Source organism: Labrus bergylta, chromosome 10 (genome assembly GCF_963930695.1).
Source record: "Labrus bergylta chromosome 10, fLabBer1.1, whole genome shotgun sequence".
NCBI lineage: Eukaryota > Metazoa > Chordata > Actinopteri > Labriformes > Labridae > Labrus > Labrus bergylta.
In genome coordinates, this window is record NC_089204.1 from 226,930 (window position 1) to 252,850 (window position 25,921).

The following is a 25,921-nucleotide window of genomic DNA, read 5'->3' on the forward strand; positions in this document are numbered from 1 at the left end:
TGAAAAGATTTTGGTTTCAAAAAGTTGAAAATTTTCATGAAAAGATTTCGGCATCAAAAAGTTGAACATTTTCATGAAAAGATTTCGGCTTCAAAAAAGTTGAAAATTTTCATGAAGTATTTCGGCTTCAAAAAAATGGAACATTTTCATGAAAAGATTTCGGCTTCAAAAAACTTGAACATTTTCATGAAAAGATTTCGGCTTCAAAAAAGTTGAACATTTTCATTAAAAGATTTCTGCTTCAAAAAAGTTGAAAATTTACATGAAAAGATTTCGACTTCAAAAAAGTCTAAGATTTTCATGAAAAGATTTCTGATTCAAAAAAGTTGAAAATTTTCATGAAAAGATTTCGGCGTCAAAAAAGTTGAACATTTTCATGAAAAGATTTTGGTTTCAAAAAGTTGAAAATTTTCATGAAAAGATTTCAGCTTCAAAAAGGTTGAAAATTTTCATGAAGTATTTCGGCTTCAAAAAAGTTGAAAATTTTCATGAAAAGATTTCTACTTCAAAAAGTTGAAAATTTACATTAAAAGATTTCGGCTTCAAAAAAGTCAAAAACTTTCATGAAGTATTTCGGCTTCAAAAAAGTTGAAAATTTTCATGAAAAGATTTCTACTTCAAAAAGTTGAAAATTTTCATGAAAAGATTTCCGTTTCAAAAAAGTTGAAGATTTTCATGACAGGATTTTAGCTTTAAAAAATGTAAAAATTTTCATGAAGTATTTCGGCTTCAAAAAGGTTGAAAACTTTCATGAAGTATTTCAGCTTCAAAAAAGTCGAAGATTTTCATGAAAAGATTTCTGCTTCAAAAAAGTTGAAAATTTTCATGACAGGATTTTGGCTTTAAAAAAAGTAGAAATTTTCATAAAGTATTTCGGCATCAAAAAGGTTGAAAACTTTCATGAACTATTTCGGCTTCAAAAAAGTTGAACATTTTCATGAAAAGATTTTGGGTTCAAAAAAGTTGAAAATTTTCATGAACTATTTCGGCATCAAAAAAGTTGAAAATTTTCATGAAAAGATTTCTGCTTCAAAAAAGTTGAAAATTTTTCATGAAAAGATTTAGACTTCAAAAAAGTTGAATATTTTCATCAAGTATTTCGGCTTCAAAAAAGTCGAAGATTTTCATGAAAAGATTTCTGCTTCAAAAAAGTTGAAAATTTTCATGACAGGATTTTGGCTGCAAAAAAGTCGAAGATTTTCATGAAAAGATTTCTGCTTCAAAAAAGTTGAACATTTTCATGAAAAGATTTCGGCTTCAAAAAAGTTTAAAATTTTCATGAAAAGATTTCTGCTTCAAAAAAGTTTAAAATTTTCATGAAAAGATTTCTGCTTCAAAAAAGTCTAAAATTTTCATGAAAAGATTTCGGATTCAAAACGTTGAAAATTTTCATGAAAAGATTTCGGCTTCAAAAAAGTTGAACACTTTCATGAACTATTTCGACTTCAAAAAAGTCGAAGATTTTCATGAAAAGATTTCGGCTTAAAAAAAAGTTGAAAATTTTCATGAAGTATTTCGGCTGCAAAAAAGTCGAAGATTTTCATGAAAAGATTTCTGCTTCAAAAAAGTTGAACATTTTCATGAAAAGATTTCGGCTTCAAAAAAGTTTAAAATTTTCATGAAAAGATTTCTGCTTCAAACAAGTCTAAGATTTTCATGAAAAGATTTCTGCTTCAAAAAAGTTGAATATTTTCATGAAAAGATTTCGGCTTCAAAAAAGTTGACCATTTTCATGAAAAGATTTCGGCTTCAAAAAAGTTGAAAATTTTCATGAAAAGATTTCGGCTTCAAAAAAGTTGACCATTTTCATGAAAAGATTTCGGCTTCAAAAAAATGGAACACTTTCATGAAAAGATTTCAGCTTCAAAAAAGTTGAACATTTTCATGAAAAGATTTCTGCTTCAAAAAAGTTGAAAATTTACATGAAAAGATTTCGACTTCAAAAAAGTCTAAGATTTTCATGAAAAGATTCCGGCTTCAAAAAAGTTTAAAATTTTTCATGAAAAGATTTCGGCTTCAAAAAGTTGAAAATTTTCATGAAAAGATTTTGGCTTCAAAAAAGTTGACCATTTTCATGAAATGATTTCGGCTTCAAAAAAGTTGAACATTTTCATGAAAAGATTTCGGTTTCAAAAAGTTAAACATTTTCATGAAAAGATTTCTGCTTCAAAAAAGTTTAAAATTTTCATGAAAAGATTTCGGCTTCAAAAAAGTTGAAAATTTTCATGAAAAGATTTTGGCTTCAAAAAAGTTGACCATTTTCATGAAAAGATTTCTGATTCAAAAAAGTTGAACATTTTCATGAAAAGATTTCTGCTTCAAAAAAGTTTAATATTTTCATGAAAAGATTTCGGCTTCAAAAAGTTGAAAATTTTCATGAAAAGATTTCGGCTTCAAAAAAGTTGACCATTTTCATGAAAAGATTTCGGCTTCAAAAAAGTTGAACACTATCATGAACTATTTCGACTTCAAAAAAGTCGAAGATTTTCATGAAAAGATTTCGGCTTAAAAAAAAGTTGAAAATTTTCATGAAGTAATTCGGCTGCAAAAAAAAGTTGAAAATTTTCATGAAAAGATTTCTGCTTCAAAAAAGTTGAACATTTTCATGAAAAGATTTCGGCTTCAAAAAAGTTTAAAATTTTCATGAAAAGATTTCTGCTTCAAACAAGTCTAAGATTTTCATGAAAAGATTTCTGCTTCAAAAAAGTTGAAAATTTTCATAAAAAGATTTCGGCTTCAAAAAGTTGAAAATTTTCATGAAAAGATTTCGGCTTCAAAAAAGTTGACCATTTTCATGAAAAGATTTCTGCTTCAAAAAAGTCTAAGATTTTCATGAAAAGATTTCTGCTTCAAAAAAGTTGAAAATTTTCATGAAAAGATTTCGGCTTCAAAAAGTTGAAAATTTTCATGAAAAGATTTCGGCTTCAAAAAAGTTGAAAATTTTCATGAAAAGATTTCGGCTTCAAAAAAGTTGACCATTTTCATGAAAAGATTTCGGCTTCAAAAAAGTTGAAAATTTTCATGAAAAGATTTCGGTTTCAAAAAGTCGACAATTTTCATGAAAGATTTCGGCTTCAAAAAAGTTGAAAATTTTCATGAAAAGATTTTGGTTTCAAAAAGTCGAAAATTTTCATGAAAGATTTCGGCTTCAAAAAAGTTTAAAATTTTCATGAAAAGATTTCTGCTTCAAAAAAGTCTAAGATTTTCATGAAAAGATTTCGGCTTCAAAAAAGTTGAAAATTTTCATGAAAAGATTTCGGCTTCAAAAAGTTGAAAATGTTCATGAAAAGATTTCTGCTTCAAAAAAGTTGACCATTTTCATGAAAAGATTTCGGCTTCAAAAAAGTTGACCATTTTCATGAAAAGATTTCGGCTTCAAAAAAGTTGAAAATTTTCATGAAAAGATTTAGACTTCAAAAAAGTTGAATATTTTCATCAAGTATTTCGGCTTCAAAAAAGTCGAAGATTTTCATGAAAAGATTTCTGCTTCAAAAAAGTTGAACATTTTCATGAAAAGATTTCGGCTTCAAAAAAGTTGAACATTTTCATGAAGTATTTCGGCTTGAAAGAAGTTGAAAATTTACATTAAAAGATTTCGGCTTCAAAAAAGACAAAAACTTTCATGAAGTATTTCGGCTTCAAAAAAGTTGAAAATTTTCATGAAAAGATTTCTACTTCAAAAAGTTGAAGATTTTCATGAAAAGATTTCTGCTTCAAAAAGTTGAAAATTTTCATGAAAAGATTTTGGCTTCAAAAAAGTTGACCATTTTCATGAAAAGATTTCAGCTTCAAAAAGGTTGAAAACTTTCATGAACTATTTCGACTTCAAAAAAGTCGAACATTTTCATGAAAAGATTTCGGCTTCAAAAAAGTTGAACATTTTCATGAAAAGATTTCTGCTTCAAAAAAGTTGAAAATTTTCATGAAGTAATTCGGCTGCAAAAAAAAGTTGAAAATTTTCATGAAAAGATTTCTGCTTCAAAAAAGTTGAACATTTTCATGAAAAGATTTCGGCTTCAAAAAAGTTTAAAATTTTCATGAAAAGATTTCTGCTTCAAACAAGTCTAAGATTTTCATGAAAAGATTTCTGCTTCAAAAAAGTTGAAAATTTTCATAAAAAGATTTCGGCTTCAAAAAGTTGAAAATTTTCATGAAAAGATTTCGGCTTCAAAAAAGTTGACCATTTTCATGAAAAGATTTCGGCTTCAAAAAAGTTGACCATTTTCATGAAAAGATTTCGGCTTCAAAAAAGTTGAAAATTTTCATGAAAAGATTTCGGTTTCAAAAAGTCGACAATTTTCATGAAAGATTTCGGCTTCAAAAAAGTTGAAAATTTTCATGAAAAGATTTTGGTTTCAAAAAGTCGAAAATTTTCATGAAAGATTTCGGCTTCAAAAAAGTTTAAAATTTTCATGAAAAGATTTCGACTTCAAAAAAGTCTAAGATTTTCATGAAAAGATTTCGGCTTCAAAAAAGTTGAAAATTTTCATGAAAAGATTTCGGCTTCAAAAAGTTGAAAATGTTCATGAAAAGATTTCGGCTTCAAAAAAGTTGACCATTTTCATGAAAAGATTTCGGCTTCAAAAAAGTTGACCATTTTCATGAAAAGATTTCTGCTTCAAAAAAGTCTAAGATTTTCATGAAAAGATTTCTGCTTCAAAAAAGTTGAAAATTTTCATGAAAAGATTTCGGCTTCAAAAAGTTGAAAATTTTCATGAAAAGATTTCGGCTTCAAAAAAGTTGACCATTTTCATGAAAAGATTTCGGCTTCAAAAAAGTTGACCATTTTCATGAAAAGATTTCTGCTTCAAAAAAGTCTAAGATTTTCATGAAAAGATTTCTGCTTCAAAAAAGTCTAAGATTTTCATGAAAAGATTTCTGCTTCAAAAAAGTTGAAAATTTTCATGAAAAGATTTCGGCTTCAAAAAGTTGTAAATTTTCATGAAAAGATTTCGGCTTCAAAAAAGTTGACCATTTTCATGAAAAGATTTCTGCTTCAAAAAATTCTAAGATTTTCATGAAAAGATTTCTGCTTCAAAAAAGTCTAAGATTTTTATGAAAAGATTTCTGCTTCAAAAAAGTTGAAAATTTTCATGAAAAGATTTCGGCTTCAAAAAGTTGAAAATTTTCATGAAAAGATTTCGGCTTCAAAAAGTTGAAAATTTTCATGAAAAGATTTCTGCTTCAAAAAAGTTGAACATTTTCATGAAAAGATTTCGGCTTCAAAAAAGTATAAAATTTTCATGAAAAGATTTCTGCTTCAAACAAGTCTAAGATTTTCATGAAAAGATTTCTGCTTCAAAAAAGTTGAAAATTTTCATGAAAAGATTTCGGCTTCAAAAAAGTTGACCATTTTCATGAAAAGATTTCTGCTTCAAAAAAGTCTAAGATTTTCATGAAAAGATTTCTGCTTCAAAAAAGTTGAAAATTTTCATGAAAAGATTTCGGCTTCAAAAAGTTGAAAATTTTCATGAAAAGATTTCGGCTTCAAAAAAGTTGAAAATTTTCATGAAAAGATTTCGGCTTCAAAAAAGTTGACCATTTTCATGAAAAGATTTCGGCTTCAAAAAAGTTGAAAATTTTCATGAAAAGATTTCGGTTTCAAAAAGTCGACAATTTTCATGAAAGATTTCGGCTTCAAAAAAGTTGAAAATTTTCATGAAAAGATTTTGGTTTCAAAAAGTCGAAAATTTTCATGAAAGATTTCGGCTTCAAAAAAGTTTAAAATTTTCATGAAAAGATTTCTGCTTCAAAAAAGTCTAAGATTTTCATGAAAAGATTTCGGCTTCAAAAAAGTTGAAAATTTTCATGAAAAGATTTCGGCTTCAAAAAGTTGAAAATGTTCATGAAAAGATTTCTGCTTCAAAAAAGTTGACCATTTTCATGAAAAGATTTCAGCTTCAAAAAAGTTGACCATTTTCATGAAAAGATTTCTGCTTCAAAAAAGTCTAAGATTTTCATGAAAAGATTTCTGCTTCAAAAAAGTTGAAAATTTTCATGAAAAGATTTCGGCTTCAAAAAGTTGAAAATTTTCATGAAAAGATTTCGGCTTCAAAAAAGTTGAAAATTTTCATGAAAAGATTTTGGTTTCAAAAAGTTGAAAATTTTCATGAAGTATTTCGGCTTCAAAAAATTTTAACATTTTCATGAAAAGATTTCAGCTTCAAAAAAGTTGAAAATTTACATGAAAAGATTTCGACTTCAAAAAAGTCTAAGATTTTCATGAAAAGATTTCGGCTTCAAAAAAATGGATCATTTTCATGAAAGATTTCGGCTTCACAAAAGTTGAACATTTTCATGAAAAGATTTCTGCTTCAAAAAAGTTGAAAATTTACATGAAAAGATTTCGACTTCAAAAAAGTCTAAGATTTTCATGATAAGATTTCTGCTTCAAAAAGTTGAAAATTTTCATGAAAAGATTTCGGCTTCAAAAAAGTTGAACATTTTCATGAAAAGATTTCGGCTTCAAAAAAGTTGAAAATTTTCATGAAAAGATCTCGGCTTCAAAAAAGTTGAACATTTTCATGAAAAGATTTCGGCTTCAAAAAAGTTGAAAATTTTCATGAACTATTTCGGCATCAAAAAAGTTGAAAATTTTCATGAAAAGATTTAGGTTTCAAAAAAGTTGAAAATTTTCATGAAGTATTTCGGCTTCAAAAAAGTCTAAAATTTTCATGAACTATTTCGGCTTCAAAAAAGTTGAAAATTTTCATGAAAAGATTTCGGCTTCAAAAAAGTTGAAAATTTTCATGAAAAGATTTAGACTTCAAAAAAGTTGAATATTTTCATCAAGTATTTCGGCTTCAAAAAAGTCGAAGATTTTCATGAAAAGATTTCTGCTTCAAAAAAGTTGAACATTTTCATGAAAAGATTTCGGCTTCAAAAAAGTTGAACATTTTCATGAAGTATTTCGGCTTGAAAGAAGTTGAAAATTTACATTAAAAGATTTCGGCTTCAAAAAAGACAAAAACTTTCATGAAGTATTTCGGCTTCAAAAAAGTTGAAAATTTTCATGAAAAGATTTCTACTTCAAAAAGTTGAAGATTTTCATGAAAAGATTTCTGCTTCAAAAAGTTGAAAATTTTCATGAAAAGATTTTGGCTTCAAAAAAGTTGACCATTTTCATGAAAAGATTTCAGCTTCAAAAAGGTTGAAAACTTTCATGAACTATTTCGACTTCAAAAAAGTCGAACATTTTCATGAAAAGATTTCGGCTTCAAAAAAGTTGAACATTTTCATGAAAAGATTTCTACTTCAAAAAAGTTGAAAATTTACATGAAAAGATTTCGACTTCAAAAAAGTTGAAAATTTTCATGAAGTATTTCGGCTTCAAAAAAATGGAACATTTTCATGAAAAGATTTCGGCTTCAAAAAAGTTGAAAATTTTCATGAAAAGATTTCTGCTCCAATAAAGTTGAAAATTTACATGAAATGATTTCGACTTCAAAAAAGTCTAAGATTTTCATGAAAAGATTTCGGCTTCAAAAAGTTGACCATTTTCATGAAAAGATTTCAGCTTCAAAAAAGTTGAAAATTTTCATGAAAAGATTTCGGCTTCAAAAAAGTTGAAAATTTTCATGAAAAGATTTCGGTTTCAAAAAGTTGAAAATTTTCATGAAAAGATTTCAGCTTCAAAAAGGTTGAACATTTTCATGAAGTATTTCGGCTTGAAAAAAGTTGAAAATTTACATTAAAAGATTTCGGCTTCAAAAAAGTCAAAAACTTTCATGAAGTATTTCGGCTTCAAAAAAGTTGAACATTTTCATGACAGGATTTTGGCTTTAAAAAAAGTAGAAATTTTCATGAAGTATTTCGGCTTCAAAAAGTTGAAAACTTTCATGAACTATTTCGGCTTCAAAAAAGTCGAAGATTTTCATGAAAAGATTTCTGCTTCAAAAAAGTTGAACATTTTCATGAAAAGATTTCTGCTTCAAAAAAGTTGAAAATTTACATGAAAAGATTTCGGCATCAAAAAAGTTGAAAATTTTCATGAAAAGATTTAGGTTTCAAAAAAGTTGAAAATTTTCATGAAGTATTTCGGCTTCAAAAAAGTCTAAAATTTTCATGAACTATTTCGACTTCAAAAAAGTTGAAAACTTTCATGAACTATTTCGACTTCAAAAAAGTTGAAAATTTTCATGAAAAGATTTCGGCTTCAAAAAAGTTGAAAATTTTCATGAACTATTTCGGCATCAAAAATGTTGAAAATTTTCATGAAAAGATTTCGGCTTCAAAAAAGTTGAAAATTTACATGAAAAGATTTCGGCTTCAAAACGTTGAAAATTTTCATGAAGTATTTTGGCTTCAAAAAAGTTGAACATTTTCATGAAAAGATTTCGGCTTCAAAAAAGTTGACCATTTTCATGAAAAGATTTCGGGTTCAAAAAAGTTGAAAATTTACATGAAAAGGTTTCGACTTCAAAAAAGTTGAAAATTTTCATGAAGTATTTCGGCTTCAAAAAATTGGAACATTTTCATGAAAAGATTTCGGCTTCAAAAAGTTGAAAATTTTCATGAAAAGATTTCGGCTTCAAAAAAGTTGAAAATTTTCATGAAAAGATTTCGGCTTCAAAAAGTTGAAAATTTTCATGAAAAGATTTCGGCTTTAAAAAAGTTGACCATTTTCATGAAAAGATTTCGGCTTCAAAAAAGTTGAACATTTTCATGAAAAGATTTCGGCTTCAAAAAAGTTGACCATTTTCATGAAAAGATTTCGGCTTCAGAAAAGTTCAACATTTTCATGAAAAGATTTCTGTTTCAAAAAGTTGAAAATTTTCATGAAAAGATTTTGGCTTCAAAAAAGTTGACCATTTTCATGAAAAGATTTCGGCTTCAAAAAAGTTGAAAATTTTCATGAAAAGATTTCGGCTTCAAAAAAGTTGAAAATTTTCATGAACTATTTCGGCTTCAAAAAAGTTGAAAATTTTCATGAAGTATTTCGGCTTCAAAAAAATGGAACATTTTCATGAAAAGATTTCGGCTTCAAAAAACTTGAACATTTTCATGAAAAGATTTCGGCTTCAAAAAAGTTGAAAATTTACATGAAAAGATTTCGACTTCAAAAAAGTCTAAGATTTTCATGAAAAGATTTCTGCTTCAAAAAAGTTGAAAATTTTCATGAAAAGATTTCGGCTTCAAAAAGTTGAAAATTTTCATGAAAAGATTTCGGCTTCAAAAAGGTTGAAAACTTTCATGAACTATTTCGGCTTCAAAAAAGTCGAAGATTTTCATGAAAAGATTTCTGCTTCAAAAAAGTTGAACATTTTCATGAAAAGATTTCTGCTTCAAAAAAGTTCAAAATTTTCATGAAAAGATTTTGGTTTCAAAAAGTTGAAAATTTTCATGAAAAGATTTCGGCTTCAAAAAAGTTGAACATTTTCATGAAGAGATTTCGGCTTCAAAACGTTGAAAATTTTCATGAAAAGATTTCGGCTTCAAAAAAGTTGACCATTTTCATGAAAAGATTTCAGCTTCAAAAAGGTTGAAAACTTTCATGAACTATTTCGACTTCAAAAAAGTCGAAGATTTTCATGAAAAGATTTCGGCTTAAAAAAAAGTTGAACATGTTCATGAAGTATTTCGGCTGCAAAAAAGTCGAAGATTTTCATGAAAAGATTTCTGCTTCAAAAAAGTTGAAAATTTTCATGAAAAGATTTCGGCTTCAAAAAGTTGAAAATTTTCATGAAAAGATTTCAGCTTCAAAAAGTTGAAAATTTTCATGAACTATTTCGGCTTCAAAAAAGTCGAAGATTTTCATGAAAAGATTTCTGCTTCAAAAAAGTTGAACATTTTCATGAAAAGATTTCTGCTTCAAAAAAGTTGAAAATTTTCATGAAAAGATTTTGGTTTCAAAAAGTTGAAAATTTTCATGAAAAGATTTCGGCTTCAAAAAAGTTGAACATTTTCATGAAGAGATTTCGGCTTCAAAACGTTGAAAATTTTCATGAAAAGATTTCGGCTTCAAAAAAGTTGACCATTTTCATGAAAAGATTTCGGCTTCAAAAAAGTTGAAAATTTTCATGAAAAGATTTTGGTTTCAAAAAGTTGAACATTTTCATGAAAAGATTTCAGCTTCAAAAAGGTTGAAAACTTTCATGAACTATTTCGACTTCAAAAAAGTCGAAGATTTTCATGAAAAGATTTCGGCTTAAAAAAAAGTTGAACATGTTCATGAAGTATTTCGGCTGCAAAAAAGTCGAAGATTTTCATGAAAAGATTTCTGCTTCAAAAAAGTTGAAAATTTTCATGAAAAGATTTCGGCTTCAAAAAGTTGAAAATTTTCATGAAAAGATTTCAGCTTCAAAAAGTTGAAAATTTTCATGAAAAGATTTCGGCTTCAAAAAAGTTGACCATTTTCATGAAAAGATTTCGGCTTCAAAAAAGTTGACCATTTTCATGAAAAGATTTCGGCTTCAAAAAAGTTGAAAATTTTCATGAAGAGATTTTGGTTTCAAAAAGTTGAACATTTTCATGAAAAGATTTCAGCTTCAAAAAGGTTGAAAACTTTCATGAACTATTTCGACTTCAAAAAAGTCGAAGATTTTCATGAAAAGATTTCGGCTTAAAAAAAAGTTGAACATGTTCATGAAGTATTTCGGCTGCAAAAAAGTCGAAGATTTTCATGAAAAGATTTCTGCTTCAAAAAAGTTGAACATTTTCATGAAAAGATTTCGGCTTCAAAAAAGTTTAAAATTTTCATGAAAAGATTTCTGCTTCAAACAAGTTTAAGATTTTCATGAAAAGATTTCGGCTTAAAAAAAAGTTGAACATGTTCATGAAGTATTTCGGCTGCAAACAAGTCTAAGATTTTCATGAAGTATTTCGGCTTGAAAAAAGTTGAAAATTTACATTAAAAGATTTCGGCTTCAAAAAAGTCAAAAACTTTCATGAAGTATTTCGGCTTCAAAAAAGTTGAAAATTTTCATGAAAAGATTTCTACTTCAAAAAGTTGGAAATTTTCATGAAAAGATTTCTGCTTCAAAAAAGTTGAACATTTTCATGAAAAGATTTCGGCTTCAAAAAAGTTGAAAATTTTCATGAAAAGACTTCGGCTTCAAAAAGTTGAAAATTTTCATGAAAAGATTTCGGTTTCAAAAAGTTGAAAATTTTCATGAAAAGATTTCGGCTTCAAAAAAGTTGAAAATTTTCATGAAAAGATTTTGGTTTCAAAAAGTTGAAAATTTTCATGAAAAGATTTCAGCTTCAAAAAAGTTGAAAACTTTCATGAAAAGATTTTGGTTTCAAAAAGGTTGAAAATTTTCATGAAAAGCTTTCGGCTTCAAAAAAGTTGAAAATTTTCATGAAAAGATTTTGGTTTCAAAAAGTTGAAAATTTTCATGAAAAGATTTCGGCTTCAAAAAAGTTGAACATTTTCATGAAAAGATTTCGGCATCAAAAAAGTTGAACATTTTCATGAAGTATTTCGGCTTGAAAAAAGTTGAAAATTTACATTAAAAGATTTCGGCTTCAAAAAGGTTGAAAACTTTCATGAAGTATTTCGGCTTCAAAAAAGTTGAAAATTTTCATGAAAAGATTTCTACTTCAAAAAGTTGAAAATTTTCATGAAAAGATTTCGGCTTCAAAAAAGTTGAAGATTTTCATGAAAAGATTTCTGCTTCAAAAAAGTTGAAAATTTTCATGGCAGGATTTTGGCTTTAAAAAAAGTTGAAATTTTCATAAAGTATTTCGGCTTCAAAAAGGTTGAAAACTTTCATGAACTATTTCGACTTCAAAAAAGTCTAAGATTTTCTTGAAAAGATTTCTGCTTCAAAAAAGTTGACCATTTTCATGAAAAGATTTCGGCTTCAAAAAAGTTGAAAATTTTCATGAAAAGATTTCGGTTTCAAAAAGTCGAAGATTTTCATGAAAAGATTTCTGCTTCAAAAAAGTTGAAAATTTTCATGAAAAGATTTCTGCTTCAAAAAGTTGAAAATTTTCATGAAAAGATTTCTGCTTCAAACAAGTCTAAGATTTTCATGAAAAGATTTCGGCTTAAAAAAAAGTTGAACATGTTCATGAAGTATTTCGGCTGCAAACAAGTCTAAGATTTTCATGAAAAGATTTCGGCTTCAAAAAAGTTGAAAATTTTCATGAAAAGATTTCGGCTTCAAAAAAGTTGACCATTTTCATGAAAAGATTTCGGCTTCAAAAAAGTTGAACATTTTCATGAAGTATTTCGGCTTGAAAAAAGTTGAAAATTTACATTAAAAGATTTCGGCTTCAAAAAAGTCAAAAACTTTCATGAAGTATTTCGGCTTCAAAAAAGTTGAAAATTTTCATGAAAAGATTTCTACTTCAAAAAGTTGAACATTTTCATGAAAAGATTTCTGCTTCAAAAAAGTTGAACATTTTCATGAAAAGATTTCGGCTTCAAAAAAGTTGAAAATTTTCATGAAAAGACTTCGGCTTCAAAAAGTTGAAAATTTTCATGAAAAGATTTCGGTTTCAAAAAGTTGAAAATTTTCATGAAAAGATTTCGGCTTCAAAAAAGTTGAAAATTTTCATGAAAAGATTTTGGTTTCAAAAAGTTGAAAATTTTCATGAAAAGATTTCAGCTTCAAAAAAGTTGAAAACTTTCATGAAAAGATTTTGGTTTCAAAAAGGTTGAAAATTTTCATGAAAAGATTTCGGCTTCAAAAAAGTTGAAAATTTTCATGAAAAGATTTTGGTTTCAAAAAGTTGAAAACTTTCATGAAAAGATTTCGGCTTCAAAAAAGTTGAACATTTTCATGAAAAGATTTCGGCATCAAAAAAGTTGAACATTTTCATGAAGTATTTCGGCTTGAAAAAAGTTGAAAATTTACATTAAAAGATTTCGGCTTCAAAAAGGTTGAAAACTTTCATGAAGTATTTCGGCTTCAAAAAAGTTGAAAATTTTCATGAAAAGATTTCTACTTCAAAAAGTTGAAAATTTTCATGAAAAGATTTCGGCTTCAAAAAAGTTGAAGATTTTCATGAAAAGATTTCTGCTTCAAAAAAGTTGAAAATTTTCATGGCAGGATTTTGGCTTTAAAAAAAGTTGAAATTTTCATAAAGTATTTCGGCTTCAAAAAGGTTGAAAACTTTCATGAACTATTTCGGCTTCAAAAAAGTCGAAGATTTTCATGAAAAGATTTCTGCTTCAAAAAAGTTGACCATTTTCATGAAAAGATTTCGGCTTCAAAAAAGTTGAAAATTTTCATGAAAAGATTTCGGTTTCAAAAAGTTGAAAATTTTCATGAAAAGATTTCGGTTTCAAAAAGTTGAAAATTTTCATGAAAAGATTTTGGTTTCAAAAAGTTGAAAATTTTCATGAAAAGATTTCAGCTTCAAAAAGGTTGAAAACTTTCATGAACTATTTCGACTTCAAAAAAGTCGAAGATTTTCATGAAAAGATTTCTGCTTCAAAAAAGTTGAAAATTTTCATGAAAAGATTTCGGCTTCAAAAAGTTGAAAATTTTCATGAAAAGATTTCGGGTTCAAAAAAGTTGACCATTTTCATGAAAAGATTTCGGCTTCAAAAAAGTTGGAAATTTTCATGAAAAGATTTCGGCTTCAAAAAGGTTGAAAACTTTCATGAACTATTTCGACTTCAAAAAAGTCGAAGATTTTCATGAAAAGATTTCGGCTTAAAAAAGTTGAAGATTTTCATGAAAAGATTTCTGCTTCAAAAAAGTTGAAAATTTTCATGGCAGGATTTTGGCTTTAAAAAAAGTTGAAATTTTCATAAAGTTTTTCGGCTTCAAAAAGGTTGAAAACTTTCATGAACTATTTCGGCTTCAAAAAAGTCGAAGATTTTCATGAAAAGATTTCTGCTTCAAAAAAGTTGACCATTTTCATGAAAAGATTTCGGCTTCAAAAAAGTTGAAAATTTTCATGAAAAGATTTCGGTTTCAAAAAGTTGAACATTTTCATAAAAAGATTTCGGCTTGAAAAAAGTTGAAAATTTACATTAAAAGATTTCGGCTTCAAAAAAGTTGAACATTTTCATGACAGGATTTTGGCTTTAAAAAAAAGTAGAAATTTTCATGAAGTATTTCGGCTTCAAAAAGTTGAAAACTTTCATGAACTATTTCGGCTTCAAAAAAGTCGAAGATTTTCATGAAAAGATTTCTGCTTCAAAAAAGTTGGAAATTTTCATGAAAAGATTTCGGCTTCAAAAAAGTTGAAAATTTTCATGAAAAGATTTTGGTTTCAAAAAGTTGAAAATTTTCATGAAAAGATTTCAGCTTCAAAAAGGTTGAAAACTTTCATGAACTATTTCGACTTCAAAAAAGTCGAAGATTTTCATGAAAAGATTTCGGCTTCAAAAAAGTTGAACATTTTCATGAAAAGATTTCGGCTTCAAAAAAGTTGAAAATTTTCATGAAAAGATTTCGGTTTCAAAAAGTTGAAAATTTTCATGAAAAGATTTCGGCTTCAAAAAGGTTGAAAACTTTCATGAACTATTTCGACTTCAAAAAAGTTGAAAATTTTCATGAAAAGATTTCGGCTTCAAAAAAGTTGAACATTTTCATGAAAAGATTTCGGCTTCAAAAAGTTGAAAATTTTCATGAATAGATTTCGGCTTCAAAAAAGTTGACCATTTTCATCAAAAGATTTCGGCTTCAAAAAAGTTGAAAATTTTCATGAAAAGATTTCGGCTTCAAAAAGTTGAAAATTTTCATGAAAAGATTTCAGCTTCAAAACGTTGAAAATTTTCATGAAAAGATTTCGGCTTCAAAAAAGTTGACCATTTTCATGAAAAGATTTCGGCTTCAAAAAAGTTGACCATTTTCATGAAAAGATTTCGGCTTCAAAAAAGTTGAAAATTTTCATGAAAAGATTTTGGTTTCAAAAAGTTGAACATTTTCATGAAAAGATTTCAGCTTCAAAAAGGTTGAAAACTTTCATGAACTATTTCGACTTCAAAAAAGTCGAAGATTTTCATGAAAAGATTTCGGCTTAAAAAAAAGTTGAACATGTTCATGAAGTATTTCGGCTGCAAAAAAGTCGAAGATTTTCATGAAAAGATTTCTGCTTCAAAAAAGTTGAAAATTTTCATGAAAAGATTTCGGCTTCAAAAAGTTGAAAATTTTCATGAAAAGATTTCGGCTTCAAAGAAGTTCACCATTTTCATGAAAAGATTTCGGCTTCAATAAAGTTGACCATTTTCATGAAAAGATTTCGGCTTCAAAAAAGTTGAAAATTTTCATGAAAAGATTTTGGTTTCAAAAAGTTGAAAATTTTCATGAAAAGATTTCGGCTTCAAAAAAGTTGAACATTTTCATGAAAAGATTTTAGTTTCAAAAAGTTGAAAATTTTCATGAAAAGATTTCAGCTTCAAAAAAGTTGACCATTTTCATGAAAAGATTTCGGCTTCAAAAAAGTTGAAAATTTTCATGAAAAGATTTCGGTTTCAAAAAGTTGAACATTTTCATAAAAAGATTTCGGCTTGAAAAAAGTTGAAAATTTACATTAAAAGATTTCGGCTTCAAAAAAGTTGAACATTTTCATGACAGGATTTTGGCTTTAAAAAAAAGTAGAAATTTTCATGAAGTATTTCGGCTTCAAAAAGTTGAAAACTTTCATGAACTATTTCGGCTTCAAAAAAGTCGAAGATTTTCATGAAAAGATTTCTGCTTCAAAAAAGTTGGAAATTTTCATGAAAAGATTTCGGCTTCAAAAAAGTTGAAAATTTTCATGAAAAGATTTTGGTTTCAAAAAGTTGAAAATTTTCATGAAAAGATTTCAGCTTCAAAAAGGTTGAAAACTTTCATGAACTATTTCGACTTCAAAAAAGTCGAAGATTTTCATGAAAAGATTTCGGCTTCAAAAAAGTTGAACATTTTCATGAAAAGATTTCGGCTTCAAAAAAGTTGAAAATTTTCATGAAAAGATTTCGGTTTCAAAAAGTTGAAAATTTTCATGAAAAGATTTCGGCTTCAAAAAGGTTGAAAACTTTCATGAACTATTTCGACTTCAAAAAAGTTGAAAATTTTCATGAAAAGATTTCGGCTTCAAAAAAGTTGAACATTTTCATGAAAAGATTTCGGCTTCAAAAAGTTGAAAATTTTCATGAATAGATTTCGGCTTCAAAAAAGTTGACCATTTTCATCAAAAGATTTCGGCTTCAAAAAAGTTGAAAATTTTCATGAAAAGATTTCGGCTTCAAAAAGTTGAAAATTTTCATGAAAAGATTTCAGCTTCAAAACGTTGAAAATTTTCATGAAAAGATTTCGGCTTCAAAAAAGTTGACCATTTTCATGAAAAGATTTCGGCTTCAAAAAAGTTGACCATTTTCATGAAAAGATTTCGGCTTCAAAAAAGTTGAAAATTTTCATGAAAAGATTTTGGTTTCAAAAAGTTGAACATTTTCATGAAAAGATTTCAGCTTCAAAAAGGTTGAAAACTTTCATGAACTATTTCGACTTCAAAAAAGTCGAAGATTTTCATGAAAAGATTTCGGCTTAAAAAAAAGTTGAACATGTTCATGAAGTATTTCGGCTGCAAAAAAGTCGAAGATTTTCATGAAAAGATTTCTGCTTCAAAAAAGTTGAAAATTTTCATGAAAAGATTTCGGCTTCAAAAAGTTGAAAATTTTCATGAAAAGATTTCGGCTTCAAAGAAGTTCACCATTTTCATGAAAAGATTTCGGCTTCAATAAAGTTGACCATTTTCATGAAAAGATTTCGGCTTCAAAAAAGTTGAAAATTTTCATGACAAGATTTCGGCTTCAAAAAAGTTGACCATTTTCATGAAAAGATTTCGGCTTCAAAACGTTGAAAATTTTCATGAAGTATTTTGGCTTCAAAAAAGTTGAACATTTTCATGAAAAGATTTTGGTTTCAAAAAGTTGAAAATTTTCATGAAAAGATTTCGGCTTCAAAAAAGTTGAAAATTTTCATGAAAAGATTTCGGCTTCAAAAAGTTGAAAATTTTCATGAATAGATTTCGGCTTCAAAAAAGTTGACCATTTTCATCAAAAGATTTCGGCTTCAAAAAAGTTGAAAATTTTCATGAAAAGATTTCGGCTTCAAAACGTTGAAAATTTTCATGAAAAGATTTCAGCTTCAAAAAAGTTGACCATTTTCATGAAAAGATTTCGGCTTCAAAAAAGTTGACCATTTTCATGAAAAGATTTCGGCTTCAAAAAAGTTGAAAATTTTCATGAAAAGATTTTGGTTTCAAAAAGTTGAACATTTTCATGAAAAGATTTCAGCTTCAAAAAGGTTAAAAACTTTCATGAACTATTTCGACTTCAAAAAAGTCGAAGATTTTCATGAAAAGATTTCGGCTTAAAAAAAAGTTGAACATGTTCATGAAGTATTTCGGCTGCAAAAAAGTCGAAGATTTTCATGAAAAGATTTCTGCTTCAAAAAAGTTGAAAATTTTCATGAAAAGATTTCGGCTTCAAAAAGTTGAAAATTTTCATGAAAAGATTTCAGCTTCAAAAAGTTGAAAATTTTCATGAAAAGATTTCGGCTTCAAAAAAGTTGACCATTTTCATGAAAAGATTTCGGCTTCAAAAAAGTTGACCATTTTCATGAAAAGATTTCGGCTTCAAAAAAGTTCAACATTTTCATGAAAAGATTTTGGTTTCAAAAAGTTGAACATTTTCATGAAAAGATTTCAGCTTCAAAAAGGTTGAAAACTTTCATGAACTATTTCGACTTCAAAAAAGTCGAAGATTTTCATGAAAAGATTTCGGCTTAAAAAAAAGTTGAACATGTTCATGAAGTATTTCGGCTGCAAAAAAGTCGAAGATTTTCATGAAAAGATTTCTGCTTCAAAAAAGTTGAACATTTTCATGAAAAGATTTCGGCTTCAAAAAAGTTTAAAATTTTCATGAAAAGATTTCTGCTTCAAACAAGTCTAAGATTTTCATGAAAAGATTTCGGCTTAAAAAAAAGTTGAACATGTTCATGAAGTATTTCGGCTGCAAACAAGTCTAAGATTTTCATGAAAAGATTTCGGCTTCAAAAAAGTTGAAAATTTTCATGAAAAGATTTCTACTTCAAAAAGTTGAAGATTTTCATGAAAAGATTTCTGCTTCAAAAAGTTGAAAATTTTCATGAAAAGATTTCGGCTTCAAAAAAGTTGACCATTTTCATGAAAAGATTTCGGCTTCAAAAAAGTTGAACATTTTCATGAAAAGATTTTGGTTTCAAAAAGTCGAAGATTTTCATGAAAAGATTTCGGCTTCAAAAAAGTTGAACATTTTCATGAAGTATTTCGGCTGCAAAAAAGTCGAAGATTTTCATGAAAAGATTTCTGCTTCAAAAAAGTTGAACATTTTCATGAAAAGATTTCGGCTTCAAAAAAGTTGAAAATTTTCATGAAAAGATTTCGGTTTCAAAAAGTTGAACATTTTCATGAAGTATTTCGGCTGCAAAAAAGTCGAAGATTTTCATGAAAAGATTTCTGCTTCAAAGAAGTTGAACATTTTCATGAAAAGATTTCTACTTCAAAAAGTTGAAAATTTTCATGAAAAGATTTCGGCTTCAAAAAAGTTGAAGATTTTCATGAAAAGATTTCTGCTTCAAAAAAGTTGAAAATTTTCATGGCAGGATTTTGGCTTTAAAAAAAGTTGAAATTTTCATAAAGTATTTCGGCTTCAAAAAGGTTGAAAACTTTCATGAACTATTTCGGCTTCAAAAAAGTCGAAGATTTTCATGAAAAGATTTCTGCTTCAAAAAAGTTGACCATTTTCATGAAAAGATTTCGGCTTCAAAAAAGTTGAAAATTTTCATGAAAAGATTTCGGTTTCAAAAAGTTGAAAATTTTCATGAAAAGATTTCGGCTTCAAAAAAGTTGAAAATTTTCATGAAAAGATTTTGGTTTCAAAAAGTTGAAAATTTTCATGAAAAGATTTCAGCTTCAAAAAGGTTGAAAACTTTCATGAACTATTTCGACTTCAAAAAATTCGAAGATTTTCATGAAAAGATTTCGGCTTCAAAAAAGTTGAACATTTTCATGAAGTATTTCGACTGCAAAAAAGTCGAAGATTTTTATGAAAAGATTTCTGCTTCAAAAAAGTTGAACATTTTCATGAAAAGATTTCGGCTTCAAAAAAGTTTAAAATTTTCATGAAAAGATTTCTGCTTCAAAAAAGTCTAAGATTTTCATGAAAAGATTTCTGCTTCAAAAAAGTTGAAAATTTTCATGAAAAGATTTCGGCTTCAAAAAGTTGAAAATTTTCATGAAAAGATTTCGGCTTCAAAAAAGTTGACCATTTTCATGAAAAGATTTCGGCTTCAAAAAAGTTGAAAATTTTCATGAAAAGATTTCGGCTTCAAAAAAGTTGAAAATTTTCATGAAAAGATTTTGGTTTCAAAAAGTTGAAAATTTTCATGAAAAGATGTCAGCTTCAAAAAGGTTGAAAACTTTCATGAACTATTTCGACTTCAAAAAAGTCGAAGATTTTCATGAAAAGATTTCGGATTCAAAAAAGTTGACCATTTTCATGAAAAGATTTCGGCTTCAAAAAAGTTGAAAATTTTCATGAAAAGATTTCGGTTTCAAAAAGTTGAAAATTTTCATGAAAAGATTTCGGCTTCAAAAAAGTTGAAAATTTTCATGAAAAGATTTTGGTTTCAAAAAGTTGAAAATTTTCATGAAAAGATTTCAGCTTCAAAAAGGTTGAAAACTTTCATGAACTATTTCTGCTTCAAAAAAGTCGAAGATTTTCATGAAAAGATTTCGGCTTCAAAAAAGTTGAACATTTTCATGAAGTATTTCGACTGCAAAAAAGTCGAAGATTTTTATGAAAAGATTTCTGCTTCAAAAAAGTTGAACATTTTCATGAAAAGATTTCGGCTTCAAAAAAGTTTAAAATTTTCATGAAAAGATTTCTGCTTCAAAAAAGTCTAAGATTTTCATGAAAAGATTTCTGCTTCAAAAAAGTTGAAAATTTTCATGAAAAGATTTCGGCTTCAAAAAGTTGAAAATTTTCATGAAAAGATTTCGGCTTCAAAAAAGTTGACCATTTTCATGAAAAGATTTCGGCTTCAAAAAAGTTGAACATTTTCATGAAAAGATTTCGGCTTCAAAAAAGTTGAACATTTTCATGAAAAGATTTTAGTTTCAAAAAGTTGAAAAATTTCATGAAAAGATTTCAGCTTCAAAAAGGATGAAAACTTTCATGACAGGATTTTGGCTTTAAAAAAAAGTAGAAATTTTCATGAAGTATTTCGGCTTCAAAAAGTTGAAAACTTTCATGAACTATTTCGGCTTCAAAAAAGTCGAAGATTTTCATGAAAAGATTTCGGCTTGAAAAAAGTTGAAAATTTACATTAAAAGATTTCGGCTTCAAAAAAGTTGAACATTTTCATGACAGGATTTTGGCTTTAAAAAAAAGTAGAAATTTTCATGAAGTATTTCGGCTTCAAAAAGTTGAAAACTTTCATGAACTATTTCGGCTTCAAAAAAGTCGAAGATTTTCATGAAAAGATTTCTGCTTCAAAAAAGTTGGAAATTTTCATGAAAAGATTTCGGCTTCAAAAAAGTTGAAAATTTTCATGAAAAGATTTTGGTTTCAAAAAGTTGAAAATTTTCATGAAAAGATTTCAGCTTCAAAAAGGTTGAAAACTTTCATGAACTATTTCGACTTCAAAAAAGTCGAAGATTTTCATGAAAAGATTTCGGCTTCAAAAAAGTTGAACATTTTCATGAAAAGATTTCGGCTTCAAAAAAGTTGAAAATTTTCATGAAAAGATTTCGGTTTCAAAAAGTTGAAAATTTTCATGAAAAGATTTCGGCTTCAAAAAGGTTGAAAACTTTCATGAACTATTTCGACTTCAAAAAAGTTGAAAATTTTCATGAAAAGATTTCGGCTTCAAAAAAGTTGAAAATTTTCATGAACTATTTCGGCATCAAAAATGTTGAAAATTTTCATGAAAAGATTTCGGCTTCAAAAAAGTTGAAAATTTACATGAAAAGATTTCGGCTTCAAAACGTTGAAAATTTTCATGAAGTATTTTGGCTTCAAAAAAGTTGAACATTTTCATGAAAAGATTTTGGTTTCAAAAAGTTGAAAATTTTCATGAAAAGATTTCGGCTTCAAAAAAGTTGAAAATTTTCATGAAAAGATTTCGGCTTCAAAAAGTTGAAAATTTTCATGAATAGATTTCGGCTTCAAAAAAGTTGACCATTTTCATCAAAAGATTTCGGCTTCAAAAAAGTTTAAAATTTTCATGAAAAGATTTCGGCTTCAAAACGTTGAAAATTTTCATGAAAAGATTTCAGCTTCAAAAAAGTTGACCATATTCATGAAAAGATTTCGGCTTCAAAAAAGTTGACCATTTTCATGAAAAGATTTCGGCTTCAAAAAAGTTGAAAATTTTCATGAAAAGATTTTGGTTTCAAAAAGTTGAACATTTTCATGAAAAGATTTCAGCTTCAAAAAGGTTGAAAACTTTCATGAACTATTTCGACTTCAAAAAAGTCGAAGATTTTCATGAAAAGATTTCGGCTTAAAAAAAAGTTGAACATGTTCATGAAGTATTTCGGCTGCAAACAAGTCTAAGATTTTCATGAAAAGATTTCTGCTTCAAAAAAGTTGAAAATTTTCATGACAAGATTTCGGCTTCAAAAAAGTTGACCATTTTCATGAAAAGATTTCGGCTTCAAAAAAGTTGAACATTTTCATGAAGTATTTCGGCTTGAAAAAAGTTGAAAATTTACATTAAAAGATTTCGGCTTCAAAAAAGTCAAAAACTTTCATGAAGTATTTCGGCTTCAAAAAAGTTGAAAATTTTCATGAAAAGATTTCGGTTTCAAAAAGTTGAACATTTTCATGAAGTATTTCGGCTGCAAAAAAGTCGAAGATTTTCATGAAAAGATTTCTGCTTCAAAGAAGTTGAACATTTTCATGAAAAGATTTCTACTTCAAAAAGTTGAAAATTTTCATGAAAAGATTTCGGCTTCAAAAAAGTTGAAGATTTTCATGAAAAGATTTCTGCTTCAAAAAAGTTGAAAATTTTCATGGCAGGATTTTGGCTTTAAAAAAAGTTGAAATTTTCATAAAGTATTTCGGCTTCAAAAAGGTTGAAAACTTTCATGAACTATTTCGGCTTCAAAAAAGTCGAAGATTTTCATGAAAAGATTTCTGCTTCAAAAAAGTTGACCATTTTCATGAAAAGATTTCGGCTTCAAAAAAGTTGAAAATTTTCATGAAAAGATTTCGGTTTCAAAAAGTTGAAAATTTTCATGAAAAGATTTCGGCTTCAAAAAAGTTGAAAATTTTCATGAAAAGATTTTGGTTTCAAAAAGTTGAAAATTTTCATGAAAAGATTTCAGCTTCAAAAAGGTTGAAAACTTTCATGAACTATTTCGACTTCAAAAAATTCGAAGATTTTCATGAAAAGATTTCGGCTTCAAAAAAGTTGAACATTTTCATGAAGTATTTCGACTGCAAAAAAGTCGAAGATTTTTATGAAAAGATTTCTGCTTCAAAAAAGTTGAACATTTTCATGAAAAGATTTCGGCTTCAAAAAAGTTTAAAATTTTCATGAAAAGATTTCTGCTTCAAAAAAGTCTAAGATTTTCATGAAAAGATTTCTGCTTCAAAAAAGTTGAAAATTTTCATGAAAAGATTTCGGCTTCAAAAAGTTGAAAATTTTCATGAAAAGATTTCGGCTTCAAAAAAGTTGACCATTTTCATGAAAAGATTTCGGCTTCAAAAAAGTTGAAAATTTTCATGAAAAGATTTCGGCTTCAAAAAAGTTGAAAATTTTCATGAAAAGATTTTGGTTTCAAAAAGTTGAAAATTTTCATGAAAAGATGTCAGCTTCAAAAAGGTTGAAAACTTTCATGAACTATTTCGACTTCAAAAAAGTCGAAGATTTTCATGAAAAGATTTCGGATTCAAAAAAGTTGACCATTTTCATGAAAAGATTTCGGCTTCAAAAAAGTTGAAAATTTTCATGAAAAGATTTCGGTTTCAAAAAGTTGAAAATTTTCATGAAAAGATTTCGGCTTCAAAAAAGTTGAAAATTTTCATGAAAAGATTTTGGTTTCAAAAAGTTGAAAATTTTCATGAAAAGATTTCAGCTTCAAAAAGGTTGAAAACTTTCATGAACTATTTCTGCTTCAAAAAAGTCGAAGATTTTCATGAAAAGATTTCGGCTTCAAAAAAGTTGAACATTTTCATGAAGTATTTCGACTGCAAAAAAGTCGAAGATTTTTATGAAAAGATTTCTGCTTCAAAAAAGTTGAACATTTTCATGAAAAGATTTCGGCTTCAAAAAAGTTTAAAATTTTCATGAAAAGATTTCTGCTTCAAAAAAGTCTAAGATTTTCATGAAAAGATTTCTGCTTCAAAAAAGTTGAAAATTTTCATGAAAAGATTTCGGCTTCAAAAAGTTGAAAATTTTCATGAAAAGATTTCGGCTTCAAAAAAGTTGACCATTTTCATGAAAAGATTTCGGCTTCAAAAAAGTTGAACATTTTCATGAAAAGATTTCGGCTTCAAAAAAGTTGAACATTTTCATGAAAAGATTTTAGTTTCAAAAAGTTGAAAAATTTCATGAAAAGATTTCAGCTTCAAAAAGGATGAAAACTTTCATGAACTATTTCGACTTCAAAAAAGTCGAAGATTTTCATGAAAAGATTTCGGCTTCAAAAAAGTTGAACATTTTCATGAAAAGATTTCGGCTTCAAAAAAGTTGAAAATTTTCATGAAAAGATTTCGGTTTCAAAAAGTTGAAAATTTTCATGAAAAGATTTCGGCTTGAAAAAAGTTGAAAATTTACATTAAAAGATTTCGGCTTCAAAAAAGTTGAACATTTTCATGACAGGATTTTGGCTTTAAAAAAAAGTAGAAATTTTCATGAAGTATTTCGGCTTCAAAAAGTTGAAAACTTTCATGAACTATTTCGGCTTCAAAAAAGTCGAAGATTTTCATGAAAAGATTTCTGCTTCAAAAAAGTTGGAAATTTTCATGAAAAGATTTCGGCTTCAAAAAAGTTGAAAATTTTCATGAAAAGATTTTGGTTTCAAAAAGTTGAAAATTTTCATGAAAAGATTTCAGCTTCAAAAAGGTTGAAAACTTTCATGAACTATTTCGACTTCAAAAAAGTCGAAGATTTTCATGAAAAGATTTCGGCTTCAAAAAAGTTGAACATTTTCATGAAAAGATTTCGGCTTCAAAAAAGTTCAACATTTTCATGAAAAGATTTTGGTTTCAAAAAGTTGAACATTTTCATGAAAAGATTTCAGCTTCAAAAAGGTTGAAAACTTTCATGAACTATTTCGACTTCAAAAAAGTCGAAGATTTTCATGAAAAGATTTCGGCTTAAAAAAAAGTTGAACATGTTCATGAAGTATTTCGGCTGCAAAAAAGTCGAAGATTTTCATGAAAAGATTTCTGCTTCAAAAAAGTTGAACATTTTCATGAAAAGATTTCGGCTTCAAAAAAGTTTAAAATTTTCATGAAAAGATTTCTGCTTCAAACAAGTCTAAGATTTTCATGAAAAGATTTCGGCTTAAAAAAAAGTTGAACATGTTCATGAAGTATTTCGGCTGCAAACAAGTCTAAGATTTTCATGAAAAGATTTCTGCTTCAAAAAAGTTGAAAATTTTCATGACAAGATTTCGGCTTCAAAAAAGTTGACCATTTTCATGAAAAGATTTCGGCTTCAAAAAAGTTGAACATTTTCATGAAGTATTTCGGCTTGAAAAAAGTTGAAAATTTACATTAAAAGATTTCGGCTTCAAAAAAGTCAAAAACTTTCATGAAGTATTTCGGCTTCAAAAAAGTTGAAAATTTTCATGAAAAGATTTCTACTTCAAAAAGTTGAAGATTTTCATGAAAAGATTTCTGCTTCAAAAAGTTGAAAATTTTCATGAAAAGATTTCGGCTTCAAAAAAGTTGACCATTTTCATGAAAAGATTTCGGCTTCAAAAAAGTTGAACATTTTCATGAAAAGATTTTGGTTTCAAAAAGTTGAAAATTTTCATGAAAAGATTTCAGCTTCAAAAAGTTGAAAACTTTCATGAACTATTTCGACTTCAAAAAAGTCGAACATTTTCATGAAAAGATTTCGGCTTCAAAAAAGTTGAACATTTTCATGAAAAGATTTCTGCTTCAAAAAAGTTGGAAATTTTCATGAAAAGATTTCGGCTTCAAAAAAGTTGAAAATTTTCATGAAAAGATTTTGGTTTCAAAAAGTTGAAAATTTTCATGAAAAGATTTCAGCTTCAAAAAGGTTGAAAACTTTCATGAACTATTTCGACTTCAAAAAAGTCGAAGATTTTCATGAAAAGATTTCGGCTTCAAAAAAGTTGAACATTTTCATGAAAAGATTTCGGCTTCAAAAAAGTTGAAAATTTTCATGAAAAGATTTCGGTTTCAAAAAGTTGAAAATTTTCATGAAAAGATTTCGGCTTCAAAAAGGTTGAAAACTTTCATGAACTATTTCGACTTCAAAAAAGTTGAAAATTTTCATGAAAAGATTTCGGCTTCAAAAAAGTTGAAAATTTTCATGAACTATTTCGGCATCAAAAATGTTGAAAATTTTCATGAAAAGATTTCGGCTTCAAAAAAGTTGAAAATTTACATGAAAAGATTTCGGCTTCAAAAAGTTGAAAATTTTCATGAATAGATTTCGGCTTCAAAAAAGTTGACCATTTTCATCAAAAGATTTCGGCTTCAAAAAAGTTGAAAATTTTCATGAAAAGATTTCGGCTTCAAAACGTTGAAAATTTTCATGAAAAGATTTCAGCTTCAAAAAAGTTGACCATTTTCATGAAAAGATTTCGGCTTCAAAAAAGTTGACCATTTTCATGAAAAGATTTCGGCTTCAAAAAAGTTGAAAATTTTCATGAAAAGATTTTGGTTTCAAAAAGTTGAACATTTTCATGAAAAGATTTCAGCTTCAAAAAGGTTGAAAACTTTCATGAACTATTTCGACTTCAAAAAAGTCGAAGATTTTCATGAAAAGATTTCGGCTTAAAAAAAAGT